General features: G+C 37.8%; 1 long non-coding RNA gene across 1 annotated transcript; it reads right to left on the bottom strand.

Annotated features, from left to right (window-relative positions):
• Window positions 1-396: 396 nt before the first annotated feature.
• Window positions 397-1,332, bottom strand: LOC141782100 (uncharacterized). The gene is made up of 3 exons (XR_012597039.1): window positions 1,165-1,332; window positions 682-806; window positions 397-468 (listed from the first exon to the last, which is right to left on the bottom strand). It is a non-coding gene; the product is annotated as an uncharacterized LOC141782100 (long non-coding RNA).
• Between the last annotated feature and the right edge of the window lie 9,146 nt (window positions 1,333-10,478).

Raw genomic sequence — 10,478 nt, 5'->3', positions numbered from 1 at the left:
ATAATCATCACGGCAGTGTCTGAAACTGAGGGTGTCCATACAAAACACCTACTGTAGAGAATAGGATTTTTCAAAGCTGACAGATGGGTTTATGTTTTCCACTGTGTCGGTTACACGCCATTAAAGTAAATGATTTGTTGTTACCGCTTTCTAATAAGGTGCCATTTAAAAATGGCATTTACATGGTGTTATAATGCTTTATTAATGGCTAGTAAACATTTACTGGTTCTTTGTAGATGAGTTTTAAGTGTGGCAAAGAGTGGTGGCAACAGTAAGTTGAATGTAGACTGACAACACCACCTGGGGACTTGCACCCCAGGAACTACTAAACAGAATCTTGAATACTTTTCTGGTAAATGGATAAGGCACAGATTCATTACTGATGAGGCAGAGACACGGTTGCAAAAGAAGTTAAATATTTTATTGGAATTAATCAAATAAAAAGCACTAAATAAGATGGGACAGGAGCTGTAGGGAAAGAAAATATGATATAACAGATTACAAAATACACAAACTAATATGGGGTTATTAAAATGGTTCTATATTGTAACAATATCTAAAGGCCTAATACAAAATCTAATGTGACCTTAAAATATTACAGCTGCCAATCCAAAATTAAACTAAACAAAACTAATCTGAGGCAGACTACACCGAGGAGGGTGCAGGGGTGCTACCACTTACACAGCAAACCTCACAGCAAAACTATGGTGCAGTTCATTAGTGTCCCAGTGCTCTTAACTCCCATGCAGTAGGTGGAGGTACCTCACCGTGGGTGCCTAGCCTCCCAACAAAGTGACACTCAGCTTCTGAAAGAAATACGAAAAGAATTAAACAACCAAACCGAATAAATAAACCACCCAGTTGGTTTAAAGGCAAAAATAACTCAAGCCAACTAACAAAATGGTCAAAGCTAATACTCAAATAAGTCAACAAAGCAGTATAAAAGAACAGTTACTCAAGCCAAACTAAAAAACTAGGGCAAAAAGAACAAAACTAACTCAAACAAATCAAAGCAAAAGTATTTTAAAAAGGGACAAAACAATGAGTATAGATGGGGGACAAAAACAGCCGCAGTGTTACTTCAGGTCAGCCTAAAATGAAACACATATTGAGGCTAATAATACTGCAGCTTAACATTACTATATCCTGAGTCACGCTACTCACCACCATGGGGCATCACAAAGAATTATTCAGCAAAAGAAGTGGAACCATGGGCCAGGGTAAGGGAAGTAAGATAAAGTAAAGCAAAGATCTCATTAAACACATGACTTAAAAGACAAACTACAGTTTTAAACAGCGGTTTCATGTTCCTGCAGCAACACCAACACTACAACAGCAATGCCAGGCAGAAGCAAGAAGACTTAACAGGCCTCAGGTGCCTTATATAACCTGGCCTGATTAGTGGGTTGGTGGAGGAGGAGTCAGGTAAGGGGCTGTGTTCAAAAACTGCAGACACTATAAGGGGAACAAAAAAATGCACCTTACCACATAAGCATGGAAGAGAACAACTTTTAGTAAGTAAGCAATGGAGTTTATTTTGAGTGTATAATCACAATCAACACAATGTCTCAGTATTCTTTGCAAAAACGAAAGACAATTCCAGCAAGAGAAATCACAGAAAGCTGTAAACAACATAGCAATCATACCACTCCATTTATGTTCCATTCTTCAACTTTTGGGTTCCCACATTGTGAAAGTTTGCCCTCCTTCAGCATGCTGGTTCCACCAATCCAAACTCCAATCAGCTACGTTGAAATGGAAATAAAGTATTGAAACTTGAATCTGGATTTCTCTTTTTAACTAACTCTTTAGTGCATCAGGAAGCCCCGTTCCAATAGACCATTTACCGTGTGGAAAATGGCTGCTTTAACTTACATTTACATAAACTTATTGACATTTAAAACTGCAGACTTGTAGGTGTTGTTAATAACCTTTTTCATTAAACGTGCTAAATTCGAAATCGGTCGGGACGGCGTTATCAGCTGTAACCGCCGTATGAGCGCAGTGCAGAGCGCCGGCCATTAGCTAGCCAGTGGAGCACGCTCACATGCACTAACATGCACTAAAAGGCACTCACTGCTGACCCGGCGATCAGATTACAACACACACAGAGGGAGAGGGACTTCATTCTCTGCTCAGGTAGACATTACTCCTCTATATCTTAACATGGCAAATAGTTGTTTGCTGATATATCTGGATATCGTATAGAGAACCTTTAATAGAGCCATTAGTTACAATTTATAAACCTTTATAAGGGTGACTAAGTGATACCAGCTTATTTTTAATTTATCATTATTTAAGTTATCATTTCTGGTTTTATTCAGACGGTGCCTTACATAGCAGAATTCTCCAATATCCAAAATACAAAATGCCTCTTGTGAACAAAACAAAAGCTGACTGCTTGGACTGTGGCATTACACAATTGACAGGGAAAGCATCCATCTGTCCACATGCAGCCTCAGTCTATTTATAAGGCTGCCATTGACTGACAACTACTCCTTAGGCATACTATAAAAGACCAGTGCTGGCTGAGAGGCGGCATGTGTAGCTATTGATTACCAGTCAGAGGAGCATAAAACATCTGGGAAACAGTGAGATGAGTAGCAATCAGGAAAGCTAGCTTTCCCCCAGGCAATTTATAGACCCATTTGCCTTTATCGTATGAAATATTCTCCTATTCTTCACCTTAAGGGGAAGCAATAAGTAACACATTGTGCAGAGAGGATGTTCTGGAAGTCTGGGTGCCCCCCTAAAGGCATTGCACTTTGCCGGTAAAATCCTTGCAGGGTGAAAGGTTAGATGTGTGTATATGACATATTGTTATTTTACATGGCTGGAGTTGACCCCGGTGGGCTGTCACGGGGATTGTTAAGTTTTCTTGAATGCATTTTGTCCCATTTATATTCATATGTATCTCATAATGCTGCATGCACTGTGCTCAGAAGCAGACTGAAGATAAGACTATAGCACTGAGTTAAAGGCTCTGATTCATCCGCGAGGTCACGAGGTCATGCTGAAGTGTGTGATGTACTGTAAACACACAGTGCTGTTGAATTCAAATGTGTATTTATTGATTTTTAATTTAAAAAATGTGCATTGGTATTTAACTTTTAATTATGCAAGATCATTCCAGCATGTATATTAAAACCAAATATCATCTCATGGATCAAACATTTTGTTATTAAGATTCAATGTAATCTTAGTATTGTATTGTCAGTTTTGTAAATAAACATCTCAATGCGTCTTGATTTGCATAAAATCATTATCTGAGCTCAAATGGTCCGAGTTAATTCTGCCATCCATCTGTTTTCTATTAAGAGGGAAAATATGCATAATTCATAAATTAAGAAATATGAATTGGTTGCTTAACAAACACTGAAGGAGTCTTGCGCTAAGAATTCAGAAGTGCTTACACTGGTTTCATATTTGACAGTGAAGTTGCTGTTTTTATTTTCCTAATAACCACAACAAAGATGAGGAGTCATGGTGTTGTACGGTGATATAATTAGAGAGGAGCCCCGACCCGTCTGGTCAAATGAGATCATTTTTCCAGAGTGTGCCCTGGGCCAAGTCTGATTAATTTGCTACACATTGTGTTGGCTTATTGTACCGCTTGCATTACTCGTTCTCATTTTGTTGCTGAGCATGATGAATCTCTCCTGAAGTGACAAAAACAGGGAGGTTTTTCAACCCAAATTTATGAAGTAGCACAAGCTATTGTTTTTCATCAAACTATTTTTTTTCTGTTTAGGGACTGTGTGAAAATTACAGAGGGGGTCAGAAAGTGGGAGGGTTATTTATTTTCTGTTTGATGAAGGAATGGGAAGGCCTTTCACTTTTTCTCATCCCATAAAAAAAAGTAGAAATATTCCAAAAAGATTGATTGTGTGTGTGGAGTGGATTGTAGTGGAAAGAAATGAAGTACTCAAGTACTCAAGTGCAGTACTTAAGTATAATTTTGAGATACAGTATTCGTACTTTACTTGAGTAATGTTTGCCATAATTTTGACAAATGCTAGCTCTACTTCAATTGTGTGATTTTGTGGCTATGTGAACATTGTTATTCCATTAACATGTTTAGGTTTAAACTGGAGGACACCATGTGCACTTTATAGATTAAAGGCAAAACAAGCAGCATCATTTCATTGGTGTCATATTATTTTAAAATGGGTGGGGGAGGGTGTAGCATTCTTTTTTTCCTCAAGGGGAGGGTCCAGAGAAAATATTAATAATGCTGGGTAGAGTTTTTTGTTTTTTAAAAAGTGAACCATAAGGTTCCTCCAATCCCCACTAGGACTGGGTATCGATACTCGATACCTTTAAGGTATTGACCGAAATAACCGAGTACCAAGTGGTATCAAAACTTCTCCAGTGAAATGATACCTGCAATCAATTTGTTTTGTGCCCCAATCAAGAATAAAAATGTTGTATGGTTTTGCTCACAGCCAATCACCACAAGTGTTCTTCGATTTAATGCGACGTGTGACTGGCCCACTATCGCAGCAGCTACAACCCATATAGCCGGGGTCAGGGGATGGCGTTATCAGCGGTGATTGCTGTATTGGTATCGGTATCACTTTAAGGGTACGGGCATCGTAATTTTTTTTAAACGATACCCAGCCCTACTCCCCATCCAATCATTTTCTTACAGTCCCTTAATAAATGCTTATTTGGCGCATTTTGAGTCACATTGCAGCCGAGCATTAAACATTAACAGTTAAACATTAGGAAGAATTGTTCAGTCGTTCAGCCGTTCACTCCCAAGGTCACATTTTGTAAGGCGATACAGTTGATTCTGTCAGTGAGGCCCTCTTTACAGATAATATTTGTCTACCTTTGAATGTATAACTGCCAGACTATTGACATAGCTTTCTAAATTCCAGCAATTTCTGTCATTGGCACAATTGCTGGAAAGGCTTGTTTTAGTATTAAAAACAGAGTCTTTTTCAGGTCTTAGCCAGAGTTTTAGATATTAATACAGATCCAAGTTGGGCTGATGCGCAGTCCTGAACGCTGCAGTGATTTTTCATTACTGCACACAGAGAGCTGCTGACCATATTTTATGTAAATCACATTTCCTACAACCAAAATGTTCCCTGAGGACAAAAATCTGAATTCACTCAGTCAGGTCTGACCTTTTGGCCTTGGAAAGGACGGGTTTAGACCTGAGACCCAAAAACCTAATCTGTTCATCCACACTTAAATCTCTTTGTGGATTTGCAGCGGAGGACTCGTACTGAACGTACTAAATGACTCAAACTTGAAGGGAGGGAAAATAAAGCTGAAATTTTGTTTCACTTATCTACTGTTTCATCGTTATTTTAGACCAACTTTGTCCATGTTTTACATTGAGGTTGTTTCATTGAACAGGCAACACAAAATCACAGTCAACCTTCTCTTGTTCACATGATCGTTTTCAGTCTGAAAAGCCAAAACTTGGCACAAAGTTGCCCGTTAGTTTCCCAAAACACGTTCTCAGTGATCGCATAGTTTTGATCACAGTAAAAATGTTTTCTGCACCATATTTGCATTTATCCATTTCATTAGCAAGACTCCAAAACTGGAAGTTGTTGTCATTTGCATGTAAATGCATTTGACCCTCACACTGGAAATGACAGATAATTATTTTCCCTGAAGTGTTCCTTGTTTGCAGGGCGAACGGAGAAGAGTACAGAGCCGCGGCAATTGCTCAAACGTGGTTTCCTGCACAAATTGCAGTGGTGAGCTGTTTGCTTTTTCATTAACATTCACCCTCTGTCTGATTGCCCTGAATCTGCAGGGTTCCTTCTGCTAAAATCTCCTCCCTGCTACCCTGCAGAGGACGCACAGCAATGCAGGTTTATCTTTTTATCTGCATTGTGGGACGGCTTGTAGCATCGCATGAGATGGGATGAGATGAGAAAACCCTGTCCCCTAAAAATTACGCTCATATACTACTAATTTGTTTTCCCTATTACGTCGTGGTGAGAAACATAATTGCTGCTGGACTGTTGTCCACATGTTCACAGGCAACATTTTGAGATGATGGCCGTACAAAGTGCAGGACCAGAGCTAGAGGTTCACATCCTAAGTCTCGTGAGTGGTTAGGTTTAGGCAACAAAAGCACTTTGGTTAAGGTTCAGAGAAAAATCATGGTTTTGATTAAAGGTTAATACAGTAAACACATTCTCCTTTGTGCTTCAAGTCACAGCGAACATTTTCTGTATTAAACCAAGATTGCTATCTTTCCCAAATCTTAACTAAGTGCCTAAACATGACAACGAAAAACATTTAATAATGCTTTAGCTCCTACGAGCGAATACTGTATCGCAAGATCAGATATTTCTCCAATGAAGTCCGTTGTCAGTGAACATGTTAATGATATGTTCAGTATCAACAATTTGTGACTTGCCCCATACGTTAATTAACAAAATTTTCTTATTATGTTGATTAAAAAAAATATAATCTTGGCTACGCTCAGAGGCCATCATTACCATAATATCACTACTTTAGGAGTAACGGACGTCAGCCGGCGGCTGGCAGTACCACGGTTTTGTACTCTGCGACTCACGTTAACCGCAGTTTCACAAGCGTGAAAGAACTACGGTGGCCTTCAGGTAACGTAAAAACACAAAAGGCTCTCTCTAGAGCAGGGCCGGCTCTAGCCCATTTGGTGCCCTATAGGCAAAATTCAGATTTGGTGGTTAACGGTTCAACCCCTCAGAACCCTAATCCTAGCCCAGTAAACTGCAACACACACAATGATTTAAAGACAAAAAATAAGATTTTTATTTTCATAAATAACTGTATTTATTACAATATAAATAATAAATTGGTCCCTGATATTGTCACTACAATAACAGTTACAAGGTTAAAAGTGTATTTCTCTCTTTCTTTCTTTCTTTCTTTATTTGTTCATTTGTTACCACACTGCAGAAAATGAGGAATGGCGCCCACCAGCACTTTTTAAAAAAAATTTTATTTAAAGGTGGCACCCTTGGCGACCGCCTATATGGCCTATCTCCATTCTGGGCTACGGTAGAAACACAGCTGGGTTACATGATGGTGGACTCTGTGAAGAAGACCCTCTCACTATGTAGATTTGAAGGGTTCATTCTAAGTTAACAAAAACACAACAATTCTTTATTATTATTATTATTTATTATTATGCTATGATTAGACGCTAATGAAAACATAGTTATGAATATTATATTCCATTTCTGCAAATCCCCCAAAATGCTAGACACTGGCCCTTTAAAACATCATGAGGTTCAAGAAACAACATCTTGGTGTTTAATGCAACATCATCGTAGGCAGGAGTAAACCCAAACATAGTTTTGGCAAATGTCCTTATTTCTAATCACACTGAAATATAACACTGTTCACTTGATGTACATAAGTGTGTACAAATGGTTTCGAAAAACACATTAGGATTAATGTGTAAGTGGTGTTATTCGTTAATTGTGTCACATCACACAAACTTGGCTAATGCTTTACAGCCCCGAGATGGCCTCCCTGTCAGTAGTGGAGTCTTTAAACAAGGTGCAAAGTTTCTTTCGCCGACTTTGGAAATGTATCAGAGCTAATTCTCTGTCAAACAGATGTTTTGCTGAGCCACATCAAAACAAAAAGCTTCTGAATGATCTACAAGCAGAGCGTTGAAAGGAGAAATCATTTTTTGCGACCTTTGCTCCGCCTTAGTCCAGATTAGCATAAACCAGTCTGGGGTGACTGCTTGTGATAATAAGCCACAACATAAAGATGTGGAAAGTTATTCTGCAGACAGTCTCGCAAAAGTTTGGCGCAACTTTAGAGAAATCTTTCTAGTTTTTCATGAGAAAGTCTCCATAAATAAAGTTTTTTCGTCTTTTGATTTTCTCTCAGTAACAAACTGTTTTATGGCGAACTTTACCAATCCTTTTAATTCACTCACTGTGACAAATGCAATTAAAACTTCACTTTGGGCCACCTGCTTCTGAGCTGTGCAACTGGACGAATACGCACTGAGATGAGGAATGTGAATCTGAGACCTCCTGGCAATCTGAGCTAACTAAAGCTAATAGTCTTGGAATTTACTCTGATGGTCTGTTGGGACGGTTCGCAAACATTTACTGTTGACATCTGTTTCAATTTCTCAATTTAATCATATTTGCTTTCCCATTTAGATTAACGTTTTTGTAAATACGAACACAACCTAATCTGTCTGTGCATACAACGGCATCGACTCCGTGCGGCAGAGAGGAGTGTGTTGTCTGCAGTGAAGTGAAGCTCAGATAAACAGGCAGCCCGGCTGGAAATAAAACTGCTGTTTGGTCGGGATTATTGATCACATTAATATGCAATGATTATTTTCTCTGGGTGAATTTGTTGTCTAAATACTGGTTTGAAGTAGTGTAATTAGAAAACACTTTGAAGAAGACTCCGGTAAAGAGTTTTGACATTTTAAGAGACGTATTTTTGAAAACAGCTCTAAGTGAAGTGTTTGTTACTCAGCACTTCAATGGAGGACATTTCAAAATGAATTATGGTTTTAAACTGCTGCTGAATGTTTATTTGTACCATATCCACCATGTTGTAGTGTAAAAAAAGAAGAAGAAGAAGAAAACAATGATGCATCATTGATCAGGGATGTTTTTTCCCTTCAAAATGAAGCTGTTTTATTTTGAAAGAAAAGTCACTTGACAATAGAGTTCATGTGTTCTCCGTGGCTGTGGGCAGTTCAAAGACTGTTTATGAACACGCCTCTGATGACTAATGTCATCACGATTTCTGAACTCACAAATAACAAAGTGATTTTCATTTCAACTACAACCACGTAAATTAACTTAATGTCTCATTCTTCACAAAAATGATCATTCTTCATTATGGAGCAAGTTTTTTTTGTCTTCTGGGAGAAACAAATTCATGTGTTTACCTCTTCACAACATGTGAGGGATCTGATTCCATTTTGAAATAAATGTCAGTAAAATAAAGACAAGACTATTGAACAGCAGTGCTTGCTGGGATACAAGCTACTTTATTTATTCCTTATAACTTATGCCTGCTAATTCAATTTATAGGTATTTGTTTCACTCACAGTCCTACACAATGCCAGAGGGAAGCATAGTGGTCCACTCACTTTTAAGTCCCCGGAGAAAATTCACAGCAAGAACATTGCAGTACATGATCTGTATAATTATTATTTTTATTGTAACACTAGTGGTATAAAGCAATATATTGATTTTTGTATTTTAAAGCATGTGAAGGAGTTAGTGGTCTGCTCATGGCATGTTTTATATATAAGGTAAAATACTTTCATTTTGCCAAATTGTGGCAATTTTTTAAATTTTAGTTCTTGCAAAAATGTCCCTAAAAAGTGGATTTTAACACAGGTTGAAAATTAGACTAGGGCTGTGTATTGGTAAAAATCTGGTGATACGATACGTATCATGATACAGGGGTTACGATTCAATATATTGCGATATATTGTGATGCTATAAGCAATGCGATATATTGCTTCTTTTTTTTTTTTTTTTATTCAAATTTTATAAAAAATGTCATATTCTAAAGATCACACCACCTTATGCATAAAATCTGAGTAAAAAAGGTTAACTTTTTATGCAATCAGAACAGTTTTGTATACAGTATCACAAAACATAATATCGCAATACTCGATATTTAAAAATTGTTCCTACACCCCTAAATTAGACACATCTCAAGTCATTTAAATGCACCATTTTCACAGCAGACATCTTGACTTGTCATAGGAGGAAAAGCCCAGGTGTTACTAAAAACATTAACAATGAATTTGTTTTATTCAAGTGTCCCAGTAAACCGTGACAATGTGACAGTGAGCCAGCATGCACAATACCAGGACCCTAAAATAGAACTCAGCCATCATTCATTTTATTATTTACACCTGTGTTTTTCCAACTGTGACGTGTCAACATGTGTTTGAAATCTGAAATTTTGTTAAGTGAAATGTAAATTACTTAAATAAATCTGTGATATTCTTTATTTATACGAGCTTGTTTGATTATTTTTTACCGTGAGAAAAAACTTTGACTCAGCTGCCACGTGACACTGTCTTCAATCTGATTCTGTTCCCGACTCCTGAAAGGATCCTCCCAGCAGAGAGAAAAAGAGAGAGAGAGAGAGATAGAAGAAGGAAATGCTCCGGTCATGAATACTCTGAGCCCACTGGATGGAGCTGCAACGACACTCCGCAACAGAGAAACCCACTCTAACCAGAGCTAACCAGAAAATTAAAGCATAAACCCAAAACATGGAGCTCAAAAACAACTTAAACACTGCAGCCACTATGAAGATATCCCATAATCTCTTTCTCCATCTGGCGTTTAAGTTACTACAACAAAAGTCGAATAAATCACAATGTCTATATGCAATAAATTAGTGTGATGGATGTTGTTAAAAGATGGCAAAATATGTCAATTAAACTTATTCTTAATTGTATTGTTTATTTTGAGACAAGGTTTTAAGTGTCTGTATTTACAGATGGA

This window comes from Sebastes fasciatus, chromosome 14 (genome assembly GCF_043250625.1).
Source record: "Sebastes fasciatus isolate fSebFas1 chromosome 14, fSebFas1.pri, whole genome shotgun sequence".
Lineage (NCBI taxonomy): Eukaryota > Metazoa > Chordata > Actinopteri > Perciformes > Sebastidae > Sebastes > Sebastes fasciatus.
This window is presented reverse-complemented; position numbering and strand designations above follow the sequence as displayed.